This window comes from Arachis ipaensis, chromosome B2, assembly GCF_059453495.1.
Source record: "Arachis ipaensis isolate K30076 ecotype BB chromosome B2, ASM5945349v1, whole genome shotgun sequence".
Lineage (NCBI taxonomy): Eukaryota > Viridiplantae > Streptophyta > Magnoliopsida > Fabales > Fabaceae > Arachis > Arachis ipaensis.
The window spans coordinates 15,744,958-15,765,553 of NC_142437.1; the positions used below are offsets into that span (position 1 = coordinate 15,744,958).

The 20,596-nt window shown below is 38.2% G+C and overlaps 2 non-coding genes across 2 annotated transcripts; one reads left to right on the plus strand and one right to left on the minus strand.

Annotated features, from left to right (window-relative positions):
- The first annotated feature begins 491 nt into the window (after window positions 1–491).
- On the plus strand, window positions 492–599 carry LOC148573117 (small nucleolar RNA R71). Its single transcript, XR_015905849.1, has one exon. It is a non-coding gene; the product is annotated as a small nucleolar RNA R71 (small nucleolar RNA).
- A 16,069-nt stretch (window positions 600–16,668) lies between these two features.
- On the minus strand, window positions 16,669–16,776 carry LOC148573118 (small nucleolar RNA R71). The gene has a single exon (XR_015906452.1). It is a non-coding gene; the product is annotated as a small nucleolar RNA R71 (small nucleolar RNA).
- Between the last annotated feature and the right edge of the window lie 3,820 nt (window positions 16,777–20,596).

Genomic DNA, 20,596 nt, shown 5'->3' on the forward strand with positions numbered 1-20,596 from the left:
CCATTGTTGTTGTTGAAGCCTTGTTGAGGCCTCTGTTGGTCCTTCTATGAGAAATTTGGATGGTTTCTCCATGAAGGATTGTAGGTGTTTCCATAGGGTTCACCCATGTAATTCACCTCTTCCATTGATGGGTTCTCAGGATCATAGGCTTTTTCTTCAGATGAAGCGTCCTTAGTACTGCCTGGTGCAGCTTGCATTCCAGACAGACTTTGAGAAATCATATTGACTTGCTGAGTCAATATTTTGTTCTGAGCCAATATGGCATTCAGAGTATCAATCTCAAGAACTCCTTTCTTCTGACTTGTCCCATTATTAACAGGATTCCTCTCAGAAGTGTACATGAATTGGTTATTTGCAACCATTTCAATGAGTTCCTGAGCTTCTGCAGGCGTCTTCTTCAGATGAAGAGATCCTCCAGCAGAGCTATCCAATGACATCTTGGACAGTTCAGACAGACCATCATAGAAGATACCTATGATGCTCCATTCAGAAAGCATGTCAGAAGGACACTTTCTGATCAATTGTTTGTATCTTTCCCAAGCTTCATAGAGGGATTCACCTTCCTTCTGTTTGAAGGTTTGGACTTCCACTCTAAGCTTACTCAATTTTTGAGGTGGAAAGAACTTTGCCAAGAAGGCATTGACTAGCTTTTCCCAAGAGTTCAGGCTTTCCTTAGGTTGTGAATCCAACCATATCCTAGCTCTGTCTCTTACAGCAAAAGGGAATAGCATAAGTCTATAGACCTCAGGGTCAACCCCATTGGTCTTGACAGTGTCACAGATTTGCAAGAATTCAGCTAAAAACTGATGAGGATCTTCTAATGGAAGTCCATGAAACTTGCAATTCTGTTGCATCAGAGAAACTAATTGAGGCTTAAGCTCAAAGTTGTTTGCTCCAATGGCAGGGATAGAGATGCTTCTCCCATAGAAGTCGGGAGTAGGTGTAGTAAAGTCACCCAGCACCTTCCTTGCATTGTTGGCATTGTTGTTGTTTTCAGCTGCCATATCTTCTTCTAGTTTGAAGATTTCTGTTAGGTCCTCTCTAGAGAGTTGTGCTTTAGCTTCTCTTAGCTTTTGCTTCAAGGTCCTTTCAGGTTCTGGGTCAGCCTCAACAAGAATGCTTTTGTCTTTGCTCCTGCTCATATAAAAGAGAAGAGAACAAGAAAGTATGGAATCCTCTATGTCACAGTATAGAGATTCCTTGAGGTGTCAGAGGAAAATAAGAATAGAAGGAGGAGGTAGAAGAATTCGAACTTATCAAGAGAGATAAAATTCGAATTATTGATAATGGAGGAGTGTTAGTCCTTAAATAGAGGGATGTGAGAAGAGGGGAAGAATTTTCGAAATTAAAGTAAAAGATTTTGAAATAATTTTGAAAAATTGAAGAATGATTTTTGAAAATTAGAGTTGGGAAAGAAATAAAGTGATTTTTGAAAAAGATTTTGAAATTAGAAATCAAAAAGATATGATTGAAAATTTAATTTTGAAAAAGATGTGATTAAGAAAATATGATTGAAAAGTTATGGTTTTAAAAAGATATGATTGAAAAACAATTTTAAAAAGATTTGATTTTTAAAATTAATGACTTGGCTAACAAGAAAAGATATGATTCAAACATTAAACCTTTCTTAACAGAAAAGGCAACATATTTGAAATTCTTGAATCAAATCATTAATTGTTATCAAGTATTTTTGAAAATGGAAAGAAATTGATTTTGAAAATATATGATTGAAAAGATATGATTTGAAAAAGATTTGATTTTGAAAAATTTTGAAAACTTAAAAAAAATTGTGCATTAAAAACAAAATCTTCCCTCTTGTGTCATCCTGTACCTGGCTGGCGTTTAAACGCCAGTTTTCCTTCTTCACTGGGCGTTTTGAACACCCAGCTTTTTCTGTGTGATTCCTCTGCTGTATGTTCTGAATCTTCAATTCTCTGTATTATTGACTTGAAAAGACACAATTTTTGAAAAAAATTTTGAATTTTTAATGATGAGAAATGATCAAAATGCAACTAAACATGAAAACTAAATTCAAATAAACAATGCATGCAAGACACCAAATTTAGAAGTTTGTATACTAAAGACTATAACAATATGAAAATGCATGTGAAAAACAACAAAACACACAAGACAAGAGAATTTAAAGATCGGAGCAAGGAAATCATCAAGAACTTCTTGAAGATCAATGAAGAACATAATGCATGTAACTTTCGAAAATTAGAAGAATAAAGACATGCAATTGACACCAAACTTAAGATGAGACACTAGACTCAAACAAGAAACATAAAATTATTTTTGATTTTATGATTTTATAATTTTTTTTTGTGGTTTTTTTCGAAAATTGAGTGGAAAAGAAAAAAAATAAGGGTTCAAAATTCTTAATGAGAATTTCAGGAATCATTGCAATGCTAGTCTAAGACTCCGGTCCAGGAATTAGACATGGCTTCATAGCCAGCCAAGCTTTCAGTGAAAGCTCCGGTCCAAAACACTAGACATGGCCAATGGCTAGCCAAGCTTTAGCAGATCATTGCTCACAACAGCAAAATTGATAGAAATCAACAAGCTCTTGTGATGATAAGTTGAAACCTCGGTCCAATAAGATTAGACATGGTTTCACAACCAGCCAGACTTCAACAAATCATCATAAAACTCTAGAATTCATTCTTAAAAACTCTGAAGAATAAAATAAAAAAAAAATTTTTGAATTTTTTGAAAATAAAAATAAAAATAAAATTACCTAATCTAAGCAACAAGATGAACCGTCAGTTGTCCAAACTCGAACAATCCCCGGCAACGGCGCCAAAAACTTGGTGCACAAAATTGTGATCATCAATGGCGCCATCAACATGGTACGCTCAATTGATATCTCAACTCTTTATCACAACTTCGCACAACTAACCAGCAAGTACACTGGGTCGTCCAAGTAATAAACCTTACGCGAGTAAGGGTCGATCCCACGGAGATTGTTGGTATGAAGCAAGATATGGTCATCTTGTAAATCTCAGTCAGGCAGATTCAAATGGTTATGGAGGATGAATGATTAAAAGATAAATAAAACATAAAATAAAGATAGAGTTACTTATGTAATTCATTGGTGAGAATTTTAGATAAGCGTATGAAGATGCTTTGTCCCTTCCGTCTCTCTGCTTTCCTACTGTCTTTATCCAATCCTTCTTACTCCTTTCCATGGCAAGCTGTATATTGGGCATCACCATTGTCAGTGGCTACAATCCCGTCCTCTCAGTGAAAATGTTCAACGCACTCTGTCACAGCACGGCTATTCATCTGTCGGTTCTCGATCATGTCGGAATAGAATCCAGTGATTCTTTTGCGTCTGTCACTAACGCCCCACAATCACGAGTTTGAAGCTTGTCACAGTCATTCAATCCTTGAATCCTACTCAGAATACCACAGACAAGTTTTAGACCTTCCGGATTCTCAAGAATGCCGCCATCAATTCTAGCTTATACCACGAAGATTCTGATTAAGGAATCCAAGAGATAAACACTCAATCGAAGGTAGAACGGAGGTGGTTGTCAGGCACACGTTCATAGGTGAGAATGATGATGAGTGTCACGGATCATCACATTCATCAAGTTGAAGAACAAGTGATATCTTAGAACAAGAACAAGCTGAATTGAATAGAAGAACAATAGTAATTGCATTGATACTCGAGGTACAGCAGAGCTCCACACCTTAATCTATGGTGTGTAGAAACTCCACCGTTGAAAATATATAAGAACATGGTCTAGGCATGGCCATGAGGCCAGCCCCAAAACGTGATCTAAGGTAGCATAGAACTACTCAAAGATTCCTCTCTGATTCCCCTAATACAATAGCAAAAGGTCCTATTTATAGAGAACTAGTAGCTTAGGGTTTACAAAAATGAGTAAATGACGTAAATATCCACTTCTGGGCCCACTTGGTATGTTTTTGGGCTGAGCATTGAAGCATTTTCGTGTAGAGACTTTTCCTGGAGTTAAACGCCAGCTTTTGTGCCAGTTTGGGCGTTTAACTCCCACTTTGGTGCTAGTTCCGGCGTTTAACGCTGGGAATTCTTGAGCTGACTTTGAACGCCGGTTTGGGCCATCAAATCTCCGACAAAGTATAGACTATTATATATTTTTGGAAAGCCCTAGATGTCTACTTTCCAACGCAATTAAAAGCGCACCAATTGGGCTTCTGTAGCTCCAGAAAATCCACTTCGAGTGCAGGGAGGTCAGAATCCAACAGCATCTGCAGTCCTTTTCAGCCTCTGAATCAGATTTTTGCTCAAGTCCCTCAATTTCAGCCAGAAAATACCTGAAATCACAGAAAAACACACAAACTCATAGTAAAGTCCAAAAAAGTGAATTTTAAATAAAAACTAATAAAAATATAATAAAAACTAACTAAAACATGCTAAAAACATACTAAAAACAATGCCAAAAAGCGTATAAATTATCCGCTCATCAGTTATGCTTCAATTGCATACTCTGAGAGTCTGTCATGTAGTAGGTCTTGTTTGAATAACGAGAATTAGAGCTTTATGCACATGACGGTCTATTGATTAATGCCATTAGTCTTGTATTGCATAATTCCTAGTATTAAGCTTGGCCAGCTTAATCCTAGTGAATTATGTATATGTAAGCACTAATGGATTATCATAGATGATATGCGAGTCATAGATAACGCGAGTCGCGGGTTTTGGGAACGCTAGAAACTAAGTTCTAGATATTATTTCCGTTTCGACATAATCTTTATTCGTGCTTGACGTTATTTTTTTCTTTATCAATTTTATTGGAATCCCAAGTTCTTGATCTCTTTCTTGAAACGTGTTTTGAATATTTTTCTACCATATCTCCTCACCTATATACATCATTGCTTGATTATGTTCCTAATTGTTGCTTGAATCTTTAAGGAACATTCAATCTTGATACTGTTCATAAATTGAGTATTTGTTGATTTGATCTCCAATTAGTTTTGGTGCAATGCATAATCCTTGATTCCTAAATCATCTGAAATCTTAAGAGTCGCGATTCGTAGTAAACTGATTATGCGATTTAGTTCTCCTGTTTCGTGTTCTGTAACTATTGTGTGTCCTGCTCGGATTATAATCTTTGGTTTTGTGTTTCTTTGTAAATATGATAAAAGCCGACCTTGTTTTAATAAAATGTATCAATTCTAGTAGTTTTCTTTTACAACTTTTATTTTAGAACCTCTTTTAAAAATAGTTTCATTTTGGTTCTTTTTCTATTTAATTCTGATTGTAACCATTATTTGAATTTTGAATACGACGGCCTTTGATTTTGTAAGTACTTTCCTACAAAAAAAAAAAAAATAAATAAATAAATAATTTTTTTTATATAGTTACAATATGCTTCTATCTAAGAGTACTACTTAATCTTTATTTATCTTTACAAGAATACTTTACCTTAGATTTTCTTATTTGAATATAATTTGATCATTCTGTAACGTTATCCCAAATTTGTATGCATATATATATTTACTTAACTATGTATCTACGAACTCTTCAAACTTTCTAAAGCAAGATTTCTATTTTTATTTCAGTTAATTTTCATTTAATAAACTTCACACAAATCATTTTAATTTGAATTTGATCTAGTATAACATAATATTTACTTTTGTTTAGTTTTTTTTGAAAATTATTGAATTTATATACTTTCTTTAGAAAAGATAAACCAATTTCTTTAGGTTCAATTTGAAATTGTTCTAAATTGTTGTACTCTCTTTCTTATTATTACCCATGTCGAAACTCTTTGATTTAGAATTCCTTCTTAAGCTTTTGAATTAACTCCCTTTACACTACACTTCATTGCTTATATACATCCTTGTTCAACTGTGAACCTGAGTATCTTCCCAATTTCTTGCAAATACAATTTGTGTCGTTTGTAATCTTCTCAAGTTTAATATTTCTTACGTGTTAGCTTTTAGGGACGCGATTTGTGCACGTAAAAAGTGAATTTAGTAAGTGTACGATGTTATAAGGAGTTGCGGAGTTTCAAAGTAACGCAAACATCTATAATTTGTTCAGTTCCCTCAATTGTTTATTTTATATCTTCTCTTTTTACTAAGTAAGATGATCTTCCTCTTAAGTTTATCTATTTCTTGTGAACCTTTCATTTGATTGCGTTCCTACACATTTCCTTGGATTTTGTAAATGACGTCCTTGACTCTGGTCACTTTCTTGTGAATCTTGTACTTTGATTTAGCCTGAATTCAATACTAGTGAATGCACCGTTTTCTTCTCATCGTCTCCATTGAAGTTCTTTAATCTCTCCATACGTCCGCCTTTTATTTGTAAACTGCTATTTGAACCTTTAAGAACGTCTATTCTTGTCATTATACTTCTCTTTATGAAATCTTGTACTCTTTGATATAACATTGGAATTGTTTTGGGTACGATGCCGACCCTTGAATCTTTGAAAATGTAAAGTGCCCCTTTTTATTATATTGTATTGGCTTATGTGCTCTAAATTGTGCCATTCAATTTGATGTGTCGTTCCTCCTTCTCTTTCCTTAGAATGTAATTTAAATTTCCTTGCTTCACCATTTGTATTTTATGCATATCTTGACTGTTTACACTTCTGACTATGTTAAAACTCTTGCAATTACGCTATTGACATGAAACAAGAGAAAAGGGATCATCTTAGGGACATAATGGATCGGCTTCACGCATATCTACTTCAAGAGAAGCAAGAAGAGGCCCAAAAAGTGGAGGTAGGAGAGACCCTTGAAGATGAAGAAGTAGCTGAAGAATTAGGGGGAATTGAAGAAAGTTGTCAAGAAGTGGAAGTTATTGAGGAGGAGTTAAATTTTGTACTAGAGCAAGTGGAGAAAGCCGAAATTATTGAAGAAGAAGAAGTGGTTGAGAACTTAGGAGATGCGGAACCTCCATGGGAACCTCCAGTCATAGAACCCCCCTCCAAGAAGCTTGAAATTGATGTTGAGGAGGGTGTACAACCTCCAAGGCATGGCATGGTTAAAGACTTAGAGGAGGTTGATCATGAGATGGGTTCAATAATTAATGAGTTTTTACCTACAATTGAAATCTCTCCCATTGAACTAGAGGAAGAGGTTAATGTTGCAGAAGCTTGTCAAGAGGTGGAGATCATCAAAGAGGAGCCCAAGAGAGTGAAGCATACATTGGCAAGGCCGCCACTGGAGATACCTCCCCCCAAGCCATTACCATCTAACACAACATTCAAGTGGGTAAAATTCTTATCCTTAAACTCTACCTTCCCACTTGAATATGGTCTGCTTGAAACGAATGGACAACTTAGAGCTATCTGCTGTTTTAAGAGTAAAAGGGAGAAGGTTAGCGGTTGGCAAAACCATCCTAGGTTCATTATGGTTGGAAGCTCAAGTGAATGGGTCTAGGAGGTTGTTTGGATGTCTCAGTGAGAATTCCGATTGCTCACTACCCAAGTGGAATCATGATGATCAACTTGAAGACGGGTGTAGAAACAAGATTTGGGATCCGGGAAAATATGAGGATCAACTTTGGGAGCTCAAAGCTTGTGAAGAACTTCATCAAGGCTTGGGAAATTTACTTGGAATAGATAGAGCTTATTGGAAGTCCAAGCATTGGTGAAAGTTTCAGGATGAGTTCAAGCACAAGCCACCATGACAAGGAGCTCACCACAATTCTAACGGCCACAGCACCGTTTTTGGCGATCACACTCGCGGGGGTGCAGCCCAGAACGGCGAATAGTGGCGGAAACACCAACTCAGCAACAACAGTGACAGATCGATGCTGATAGAGGCACATAGGAAACTAGAACGCGACGGCAGTGACTCCCTCAATGTCGACAACATGCAGCTCGGTGATGGTGGCCAGGCATCGGCAACGACGAACGGTGGATCTGACGCGTGAGAAGGCAGCGCGAGCTCCCTCTCTTTCTCTCTTCGTGGGTCTGTCTCCCAGCGACGGATCGGCGGCTCTATGGTAATAGTGTGGCTGGATGCGACGGCGGCCTTCCTCCAGCGGTGGCGACGGACGTGAACGGTAAAGGCGACGAGGCTGGCTCCACAGCGCTGCAGCTTAGGGATGGTGTGTGGTGGTAGGTCGCGAGGACGACGACAATGAGGCGGCGGTGGCGGGACCCGTGGCGCCGGTGCAACCTTCCTCTTCTCCTCCCTCAGTTCTCTCTTTCTCTCCGTTATCCCTTTCCTTTTTTTCTTCCATGAATGTGCTGCGTGGGCTTGGGGAAGAAGGGAATTTTGGTGGCTGAAGGAGGTAAGGCGGTTTAGGGTTTCATTAGGGATAGGGGAAAATGTAGTTTAATTAGGGTTAGGGTTTGTATATGGAATTAGGGATTTTGGATTTAATTTGAGCAAAATAATTTTAGTAAAATTGGAGCATAAAGTATTAATATTTGAAAAACTAATTTAATCTCTAGAATTACCTTAAAATATTATTTGTGGTATAAAAATACTAATTAATTCTCAATAAATTACTCAAATTGAAAATACCTGGTAATATAATTAATTTTCTTTATCTTTAACTTAAAGTATTAAATGATATAAATTAAATTATCTAAAATCAAATCATGTAAAATTCTTATTACTTCATAACTACCAATTTTGTAATTTAAATATAGAAAATAATTCAATAATTATAAAATTAGACAAAATTCTAATTTAAATAGCCAAACCTCATTATTTTTGAATTTTCAGAACTTTAAATCATAAATAGGAAAATAATCCATAGGTATAGAGTTTGGATAAAAACCTTAATTTATTTCAAGTCCAATTAATTGTCTTTAATTATTTTCAATAAAAATAATTTCTGAAATTAAAACCATAGTTTGGGTCTTACACTAAGAGTGGATTTTTGCACCTCTAGTCTATTCTATGATACTTCTGTATTTCTTAGTTACTAGGTTACTATATATAGGAGAAGATCACCCTTGTTTAGGATCTTCTTCCCCCACTTTTACTTTCGAACATTATTGTATAGTATGAGCCACTAACCTCCTAGGTTAAGGTTATAAGCTCTGCTGATTCTCATGGATTAATAATATCACTATTCTATTTCAATCTATGCTTGATTCCATTCCAAGATGTATCTTCGTTCTTCATCCTAATGAATTAGGAGTGTAACTTGACCGTCATCCCTATTCTATATGGGTTCTTGCGAGTCATTGACGGGATAGTACTAAACCACAAGCTTGATTATACATCTCTTAGACGGCTAATCCACGACTTCGTTGGGGACTTGGAAACATTAGTTCAGCCGAAGTACGGGGCGCTTAGGGCCTTTGTGGTATAAGCTAGAATCGGGAAGTAGCATTTGATCCGGAAGATCCGACTTTGTCTGTGGCATTCTGAGTAGGATCACCAAGGGAATGGACTGCTAGATCTTCATCCCCGTTCAGATTGGATGACCATTGACCTGGCATTTGATCTGAAGCAGAGGAGATTAATGACCACTGATCTGGCATTAGTCACTTACATCTTGCCATGAAATAAATCATTAGAAGTTGAAGTAGACAGTGAGAAAAGTTAATCCAAAAGGAGGAAGCATCTCCGAAGCCTCAACCGTTCTCTTATCATTGATTTCACACCAATCCAGTAACACTTTATTTATTCCGTTTTTATGCGTTTTTTCACAACAACTACATTTTTTATCCGCCTGACTAAGATCTACAAGATAGCCATTGCTTGTTCAATCCGACAATGTCCATGGGATCGACTCTCACTCACCTAAGGTATTACTTGGACGACCCGCTGCATTTTCTGGTCTATCTGTGCAAAACTTGCGAAGTCAATTTCGTACACCAATAATATATATATATTCCAAAGAGTTATATAAAAAACTCTAGTATCGACTTGTGAAGCAAAGGCCGGCTAGAAATATATGCAGCACCAAAATACAATAAAGACATAAACATAAATCATGTTTCTCTGAAATCAACCTCTAAGAGGGATATACAACATACTACATACTTTTCTATGTCAATGGTCCAAAATCTCAAGTTCTCTCCAACGCTCCTCTCAGCCTTTCTCCTTTCAATTCAATACCACAAAATTTTAATATTGAATTCAATAAATGTTTAGCAGAGATAAACACAAGTAATATGTTGCAACCATAAGCAAGAACAATTACATCATATATTACAAATATAGTTAAGTAGAGATATACACATAGGCAATCCAAGAACACGATGCACACTCAAACAATTTGACATAAATGCACATGATGCATGCCTATCCTACTGCCCATGAGCTCATGTGTCAGTTACTATTCCGAGGGTTACCTGAAATTGTAGGTCGATCTCGGATGAGATCTTCTGTGCTGGTCAGAGCTGACGTGTCCGGCTGGTGGAGGGTGGCTGGAACGGTCGTGTCTGTCTTGTTGGACTGACTATGCTGCTGATCCTTTGTCACCGGAGGGTGGTGGTACCTGCAAGGGACTCCGATGCTTAAGTTAGCAAGGGTATTAAGCAGGTTTTTTAGTAGAATCAGAGTATGAGTTATACCTGGGTGCTCCAGTGTATTTATAATAGTAGAGGATGACCTTTCTGGGGATAAGATAGTTATCTTCTCTTATCTTATCTTTGAGTGAAGTCACCTTATCTTCAAGGGAACCGCCCTTATCTTCTATAGGCTTGGGCTGCCTTTGGGTTTGGGTTGTGTTCCTCTATCTGGGCCCTTTATTGGGCTTTCCTGGCAACTTGGCCGAGCTCTTTGAGAAGAGGTCAGATAGTCTGACCTGAAGAGGTCGGTCGTCTTGTTGCTAAACATCTCGGGTCAGACAGCTCTCCCCAGGGTATGAACAGTGCCCCTGCTCGAGCTCGGTCTTTCTTTTTGAGGTCGAGTCTTAGTTTTAGGACTTCGATCCTTCTCTGGTGAAGCCGAACTCGAGCATTTTGTCGACTTCTTCTTTCTCCTTTGGATGCGGAACGTTTTTTGAATTTTCATTCTTTTCAAAATGCGCGTCTCCTTGCTTTGGGAATACGTGAGGGTTTAATTATCCTCATTAATTCTTTTAATGCTCCATTTTTTCTGCCTCCCACATTTATTTTGAACTCTTTTACAAAAAACGGTTTTTCTTCTCTGTTTCCTTTTTGTCGAGCTTTGTTCTTTTTCTCAATTTGTAACAATCTTTGTGTTTTTTCCAGAGATGGTGAAAAACAATGACTCTATGAAAGCCTTTAAGAAGGCGAGGAAAGCTACTGCAGCTCAGAACATCTCGACCAAGGTGGCCGGGGAGGGGTCCTCTCAGGTTCAGTCGAAGCCGTCCGTACCGAGCTCTCCTGGACCGAGGAGGATGATCCCTACTCCTCGGGTTCCTTTGGTTGATCCTCCACAGGCTTCTATCGCTACCTCTGGCGCTCCTCCTCCGAAAAAGCAGAAGACAGCTGAGCCCTTTAACCTTGATGCCCCTGACTTCGATTCTGTCGAGTTTGTCAACCAGCAAATCGGTCCTTATGGTACCATCCCTACTGACGATGTTTCTCTTCTTCGCCATCTGGATTTTATTACTCGAAGTAGCATCAAGATGGCACACATGGGGGGGGGGGGGTTTATATCGGATTGTCCAGGATCTTCCCATTCACGCTACAAAGGCCTTTATAGAGGAGGCCAAGTTGGAGTTCGATCGGATGAAGGGTTTGAAGGAGGAGCTTGAGGTGAAGGTAACCAAGTTGGAGAAAGAGTTGGAAGGTGAAAAGGCTAGTTCTATTGCCTTGGCAGCTTCTACTAAGTTGGCTGAAGACACGGCGTTGAAGCACAAGGAGAGCTATGTCATGACCTATAGGGAGATGATGCGTCTCAGGGAGGATTTGGAGTCTGCCCGAGCTAACTATGCCGATCTCCAGGGTCACCTTGTAGGCAGCGTAAATGCTGCTTATGAGAACCTGAAGGAGCATGTTCGAGTTCTTGCGCCTGAGCTCGATCTTACTCTCTTCAGCTTGGACAACATTGTGAGGGACGGTAAAATTGTCCCTGATGACCCTGATGATGATGATGATGTTGATCCTCCTCCTGTGCCTTCTGCCAAGGTCTCGGTTGTGCCGACTTCTTCAACCCCTGCAGTTATTTGTCCCGAGTCAGATCCTGATTGTCAAATCTTGAACCGGGATGATGGGACGGTGGATGCGGTGCCTCTTCAGACTCGTCCTCCTTCGCCCCATATTGATGCAGCTGAGAAATCTTCAGATCCTCAATGATTATTTTGGATGTTTGTGTATATAGCCCGGCTTGTGGGCTTTGAACTTTTATATTTTGTTAATTGGTAGTTCTGACTTCTTGATACTCTTTTAGTTGCTTTTTTAGCAACTTTATTTTGAAAATCAAAGTAGTTTCTCAAGCTCTTGGGGCTGACTTTTGGTAGCCTCTTGGTTTTGTTATTATTATAACTTGTGCTTTTCATAATATGTTTGTCTGCATCTGTCTGGTACTTTTTTAGGTTTTCGGGAGTGTTGGAGCCTTGTTGTCCGACCTCTTTTAATTGCCTTTGTATTTTCATACTTGTGGCTTGATTCTTTTGAGGTTGTGGATGTTTGGATCCAACTTTGTATGTCGATGATGAGCGGATAATTTATACGCTTTTTGGCATTATTTTTACATAGTTTTTAGTATGATTTAGTTAGTTTTTAGTATATTTTTATTAGTTTTTAATGAAAAATCACATTTCTGGACTTTACTATGAGTTTGTGTATTTTTCTATGATTTCAGGTATTTTCTGGCTGAAATTGAGGGACTTGAGCAAAAATCAGATTCAGAGGTTGAAGAAGGACTACAGATGCTGCTGGATTCTGACCTCCCTGCACTCAAAGTAGATTTTCTGGAGCTACAGAACTCTAAATGGTGCGCTCTCAATTGCGTTGGAAAGTAGACATCCAGGGCTTTCCAGAAATATCTAATAGTTCATACTTTGCCCGAGTTTAGATGACACAAACTGGCGTTCAACGCCAGTTCCATGCTGAATTCTGGAGTTAAACGCCAGAAACAGGTTGCAAAGTGGAGTTAAACGCCAGAAAAAGGTTACAAATTGGCGTTCAACTCCAAGAGAAGCCTCTACACGTGTAAAGCTCAATGCTCAGCCCAAGCACACACCAAGTGGGCCCCAGAAGTGGATTTCTGCATCATTTACTCATTTCTGTAAACCCTAGTAACTAGTCTGATATAAATAGGACCTTTTACTATTGTATTATCTATCTTTGATCAGTTTTATGCTATCTTAGACCTTTATGGGGGCTGGCCACTCGGCCATGCCTGGACTTTGTTTTTATGTATTTTCAACGGTAGAGTTTCTATACACCATAGATTATAGTGTGGAGCTCTACTGTTCCTCATGAATTAATACAAAGTACTATTATTTTTCTATTCAATTCAAGCTTATTCCGATTCTAAGATATTCATTCGCACTTCAATATGAATGTGATGATCGTGACAGTCATCATCATTCCCAACCTATGAACGCGTGCCTGACAACCACTTCCGTTCTACCTTAGATTGAATGAATATCTTTGGGATTCCTTAATCAGAGTCTTCGTGGTATAAGTTAGAATCCATGGACGGCCATTCTTGAGATTCGGAAAGTCTAAACCTTGTCTGTGGTATTCTGAGTAGGATCTGGGAAGGGATGGCTGCGACGAGCTTCAAACTCGCGAGTGCTAGGCGTAGTGACAGACGCAAAAGGATCAATGGATCCTATTCCAGTATGATCGAGAACCGACAGATGATTAGCCATGCAGTGACAGCGCATTGGACCATTTTCATTGAGAGGACAGGATGTAGCCATTGACAACGGTGACACCTAACATACAGCTTGCCATAGAAAGGAGTATGAATGATTGGATGAAGGCAATAGGAAAGTAGAGGTTCAAGAAGAACAAGTATCTTCATACGCTTATCTGAAACTCTCACCAATGAATTACATAAGTATCTCTATCTTTAATTACATTTTATTTATATTTTAATTATATTTTAATTATCAAATATCCATAACCATATGAATCTGCCTGACTGAGATTTGCAAGATGACCATAGCTTGCTTCAAGCCGACAATCTCCGTGGGATCAACCCTTACTCACGTAAGGTTTATTACTTGGACGACCCAGTGCACTTGCTGGTTAGTTGTGCGAAGTTGTGACAAAGAACTAAGATTATAAACGTGCATATTAAGTTTTTAGCGCTGTTACCAAGGAATGAACCGTCACGATTTCTGCGCACCAAGTTTTTGGCGCCGTTGCCGGGGATTGTTCGAGTTTGGACAACTGACGGTTCATCTTGTTGCTCAGATTAGGTAATTTTATTTTAATATTAACCTTTTTGTTTTTATTATTCTTATTTTCGAAAAATTCAAAAAAAAAATTTAATATATATTTTCAAAAACATATTTTTATTCAGAATTTTTAAGAATGAATTCTAGTGTTTCATGATGATTTGTTGAATCCTGGCTGGCTGTAAGCCATGTCTAATCTTTTGGACCGGGGGTTCAACTTATCATCACAAGAGCTTGTTGATCTTCACCCATTTGGCAGTTACACACATAGTTGTTGTATACATGGGAGGTAGGCAGTATCTGCTAAAGCTTGGCTGGCCATTGGCCATGTCTAGTGTTTTGGACCGGAGCTTTCACTGAAAGCTTGGCTGGCTAGTAAGCCATTTCTAATTCCTGGACTGGAGCTTTAGACTAACATTGCAAGATTCCTGGAATTCCTATTAAAAATTTTGAAATCTTTATTTTGCTTTTTCTAAATAATTTTCGAAAAATACCAAAAATTTTAATAAAATCATAAAACCAAAAATATTTGATGTTTCTTGTTTGAGTCTTGTGTCAATTTTTAAGTTTGGTGTCGATTGCATGTTTATCTCTTTCTTGCATTTTTCGAAAATTCATGCATTGCATTCTTCATGATCTTCAAGTTGTTCTTAGTAAGTCTTCTTGTTTGATCTTTAAAATTTCTTGTTTTGTGTCTTTTCTTGTTTCTCATATGCATTTTTTAATTATTAATGTCTCAACATTGAAAATTTCTAAGTTTGGTGTCTTGCATGTTTTTCTTTTCTTAAAAATTTTCAAAAATAAGTTCTTGGTGTTCATCTTGACATTCAAAGTGTTCTTGGTGTTCATTTTGACATTCAAAGTGTTCTTGCATGCATTATGTGTTTTGATTCACAATTTTCATGTTTTGAGTCTTTTTGTTATTTTTCTCTTTCTTCATTAAAAATTCAAAAATAAAAAAAATTACTTTCCATTTTTTTCACTCATAAATTTTCGAAAATTTGAGTTGACTTTTTCAAAACTTTTTAAAATTTAGTTGCTTCTTATGAGTCAAATCAAATTTTCAATTTAAAAATTCTATCTTTTTCAAATCTTTTTCAAAAATCAAATCTTTTTCATTTTTCTCTTATGATTTTCGAAAATTTCAAATTGATTTTCAAAAATCTTTTTTTTATCTTCATAATTTCAAAATCTTTACTAACCATTAATGTGATTGATTCAAAAAATTTTAAGTTTGTTACTTGCCTAGTAAGAAAGGTTCAATCTTTAAATTTTTAAATCATATCTTTTTGTTTCTTGTTAGTCAAGTAATCAACTTTAATTTTCAAAATCAAATCTTTTTAAATTTCTTTTTCAAATCTTTTTCAAAATGATTTTCAATCAAATCTTTTCAATCACATCTTTTTCAAAATCAATTTCAAAATCTTTTCTAACTTCTTATCTTTTCAAAATTTGGTTTTCAAATCTTTTTCAATTAACCACTTAACTTTTTGTTTGATTCTTATCTTTTTCAAAACTACCTAACTAACTCTCTCTCTCTAATTTTCGAAAATCCCTTCACTCTTTTTCAAAATTCCTTTTTAATTAACTAATTGTTTTAACTTTTAATTTAATTTCATTTTCATTTTTTAAATTTTCGAATTTTAATTATAATTTTAAATTAAAAACAAAAATATTTTTCTTTTCTTTTCAATTATTTTCGAAAGTTCCCTCTCTCATCTCCTTCTATTTATTTATTTATCTACTAACACTTCTCTTCATCTCAAAAATTCGAACCATCTCTTTCTCTTGGTGTTCGAATTTCTCTTCTTCTATTCTTTTCTTCTTCTACTCACATAAGGAATCTCTATACTGTGACATAGAGGATTCCATATTTTCTTTTGTGTTCTCTTCTTTTTCATATGAGCAAGAACAAGGATAAGAACATTCTTGTTGAGGCTGATCCTGAACCTGAAAGGACTCTGAAGAGGAAGCTAAGGCAAGCTAAAGCACAACTCTCTGGAGAAAATCTGACAGAAATTTTCGAAAAAGAAGAAGACATGGCCGAAAATAATAACAATGAAAGGAAGATGCTTGGTGACTTTACTGTACCAAATTCCAATTTACATGGAAGAAGCATCTCAATCCCTGCCATTGGAGCGAACAATTTTGAGCTAAAACCTCAATTAGTTTCTCTGATGCAACAGAATTGCAAGTTTCATGGACTTCCATCAGAAGATCCTTTTCAGTTCTTAACTGAATTCTTGCAGATCTGTGATACTGTTAAGACCAATGGGGTTGATCCCGAGGTCTACAGGCTTATGCTTTTCCCATTTGCTGTAAGAGGCAGAGCTAGAATATGGTTGGACTCTCAACCTAAAGACAGCCTGAACTCTTGGGATAAGCTGGTCACCGCTTTCTTAGCCAAGTTCTTTCCTCCTCAAAAGCTTAGCAAGCTTAGAGTGGATGTTCAAACCTTCAGACAGAAGGAAGGTGAATCCCTCTATGAAGCTTGGGAGAGATACAAGGAACTGACCAAAAAGTGTCCTTCTAACATGCTTTCAGAATGGACCATCCTGGATATATTCTATGATGGTCTGTCTGAATTATCAAAGATGTCATTGGACCATTCTGTAGGTGGATCCATTCACCTAAAGAAAAAACATGCAGAAGCTCAAGAACTCATTGACATGGTTGCAAATAACCAGTTCATGTATACTTCTGAAAGGAATCCTGTGAATAATGGGACGCCTCAGAGGAAGGGAGTTCTTGAAATTGATACCCTGAATGCCATATTGGCTCAAAATAAAATATTGATTCAGCAAGTCAATATGATCTCTCAGAGTCTGAATGGATTGAAGGAATCATCCAACAGTACTAAAGAGGCATCTTCTGAAGAAGAAGCTTATGATCCTGAGAACCCTGTAATAGCAGAGGTGAATTACGTGGGTGAACCCTATGGAAACACCTATAATCCCTCATGGAAAAATCATCCAAATTTCTCATGGAAGGATCAACAAAAGCCTCAACAAGGCTTTAATAATGGTGGAAGAAACAGGTTTAGCAATAGCAAGCCTTTTCCATCATCCACTCAGCAGCAGACAGAGAATTCTGAGCAGAATCCATCTAGCTTAGCAAATATAGTCTTTGATCTATCTAAGGCCACTGTAAGTTTCATGAATGAAACAAGGTCCTCCATTAGAAATTTGGAGGCACAAGTGGGCCAACTGAGTAAAAGAGTCACTGAAACTCCTCCTAGTACTCTCCCAAGCAATACAGAAAAAAATCCAAAGAGAGAGTGCAAAGCCATTGATTTAACCATCATGGCCGAACCTACAAGGGAGGAGGAGGACGTGAATCCTAGTGAGGAAGACCTCCTGGGACGTCCAGTGACCAATAAGGAGTTTCCCTTCGAGGAACCAAAGGAATCTGAGGCTCAATTAGAGACCATAGAGATTCCATTGAACCTCCTTCTGCCCTTCATGAGCTCTGATGAGTATTCGTCCTCTAAAGAGGATGAAGAAATTACTGAAGAGCAAGTTGCTAAGTACCTTGGTGCAATCATGAAGCTGAATGCCAAATTATTTGGTAATGAGACTTGGGAAGATGAACCTCCCTTGCTCACCAATGAACTGAATGCATTGGATAGGCAGAAATTACCTCAAAAGAAACAGGATCCTGGCAAATTCTTAATACCCTGTACCATAGGCACCATGACCTTTGAGAAGGCTCTGTGTGACCTGGGGTCAGGAATAAACTTAATGCCACTCTCTGTAATGGAGAAACTTGGGATCTTTGAGGTGCAAGATGCCAGAATCTCATTACAGATGGCAGACAACTCAAGAAAACAGGCTTATGGACAAGTAGAGGACGTGTTAGTAAAGGTTGAAGGCCTTTACATCCCTACTGATTTTATAATCCTAGACACTGGGAAGGAAGAGGTTGAATCCATCATCCTTGGAAGACCCTTCCTAGCCACAGCAAGAGCTGTGATTGATGTGGACAGAGGAGAATTGGTCCTTCAACTGAATGAGGACAACCTTGTGTTTAAGACTCAATGATCTCCTTTTGTAACCATGGAGAGAAAGCAGGAAAAGCTTCTCTCATTGCAGAGTCAACCAAAGCCCCCACAATCAAACTCTAAGTTTGGTGTTGGGAGGCCACAACTAAACTCTAAGTTTGGTGTTGAACCCCCACATTCAAACTCTAAGTTTGGTGTTGGGAGGTTCCAACGAAGCTCTGAACATCTGTGAGGCTCCAGGAGAGCTCACTGTCAAGCTATTGACATTAAAGAAGCACTTATTGGGAGGCAACCCAATGTTATTTAATTATATCTATTTTATTTTCCTTTTGTTATTTCGTGTTTTAGTAGGTTGATGATCATGTGGAGTCACAAAAGCTACTGAAAAATCAAAAACAGAATGAAAAATAGCATTGAAAATAGCACACCCTGGAGGAGAGCAATCTGGCGTTTAAACGCCAGAAACAAGCATCTGTCTGGTGCTTGACGCAAGAAACAGGCACCAAGCTGGCATTTAACGCCAGAAACAAGCATCTGCTTGGCATTAAACGCCAGAAACAGGCTACATTTTGGCGTTAAACGCCAGGATTGCACAGCAAAGGCGTTTTACACGCCTAATTGGAGCAGGGATGTTAAGTCCTTGACCCCACTTGATCTGTGGACCCCACAGGATCCCCTCAGGATCTGTGGACCCCACATGATCCCCACATCTTCTTCTCTCCTCTTCATACCTTTTCATAACTCTCTTCCCTAAATACCCTTCACCAATCACCTCAATCACTCTTTCCCATCACCTCTTCACCACTCACATCCATCCTCTCTTCCCCATAAACCGTACCTACCTCCAAAATTCAAACTCTTTTCCCTCCCAAACCCAACCCTAATGGCCGAACCCTAAACCCCACCCCACCCCTATATAAACCCCTCATTCCTTCTTCATTTACACGCAACACCACCCTTTCTTCTTCCCTTGGCCGAATACACACCCCTCTCCCTCTCACCTATTCTTTTTCTTCTTCTCCTTCTTTCTTTCTTCTTTTGCTCGGGGATGAGCAAACATTTTAAGTTTGCTGTGGTAAAAAGTATTGCTTTTTGTTTTTCCATAACTATCAATGGCACCTAAGGCCAGAGAATCCTCAAGAAAGAGGAAAGGGAAGGCAATTGCTTCCACCTTTGAGTCATGGGAGATGGAGAGATTCATCTCAAAGATCCATCAAAACCACTTCTATGAAGTTGTGGCCAAGAAGAAAGTGATCCCTGAGGTTCCTTTCAAGCTCAAAAAGAATGAGTATCTGGAGATCTGACTTGAGATCCAAAGAAGAGGTTGGGAAGTTTTCACCAACCCCATTCAACAAGTCGGGATCTTAATGGTTCAAGAGTTCTATGCAAACGCATAGATCACTAGGAACCATGATCAAAGTGTGAACCCGAATCCAAAGCATTGGCTTACCATGGTTCGGGGGAAATAATTAGATTTTAGTCCGGAAAATGTAAGGCTGGCATTCAACTTGCCAATGATGGAAGAAAACGCACGCCCCTACACTAGAAGGGTCAACTTTGATCAAAGGTTGGACCAAGTCCTTATGGACATATGTGTAGAAGGAGCTCAATGGAAAGTTGACTCAAGAGGCAAGCCGGTTCAATTGAGAAGACTGGACCTTAAACCAGTGGCTAGGGGATGGCTAGAGTTCATTCAATGCTCAATCATTCCTACTAGTAACCGGTCTGAAGTTACTATAGACCGGGCCATCATGATCCATAGTATCATGATTGGAGAGGAGGTGGAAGTTCATGAGATTATACCTCAAGAACTTTATAAGGTGGCTGACAAGTCCTCCACTTGGGCAAGGTTAGCCTTTCCTCACCTCATATGCCACCTCTGCAATTCGGCTAGAATTGACATAGAGGGAGACATCCTCATTGAAGATGACAAGCCCATCACTAAGAAAAGGATGGAGCAAATAAGAGATCATGGACCTCAACAAGAGCATGAGGAAATCCCCCACCATGAAATCCCTGAGATGCCTCAAGGGATGCACCTTCCTCCACAAAACTATTGGGAGCAGATCAACACCTCCTTAGGAGAATTAAGTTCCAACATGGGACAACTAAGGGTGGAGCATCAAGAGCACTCCATCATCCTTCATGAGATTAGAGAAGATCAAAAAGCTATGAGGGAGGAGCAACAAAGGCAAGGAAGAGACATAGAGGAGCTCAAAAGCACCATTGGTTCTTCAAGAAGAGGAAGACGCCACCCTCACTAAGGTGGACTCATTCCTTAATCTCCTTGTCTATTTATTTTACTGTTTTTCGTTTACTATGCTTTATGTTTTATTTATGTTTAGGTCTTCACTATATGA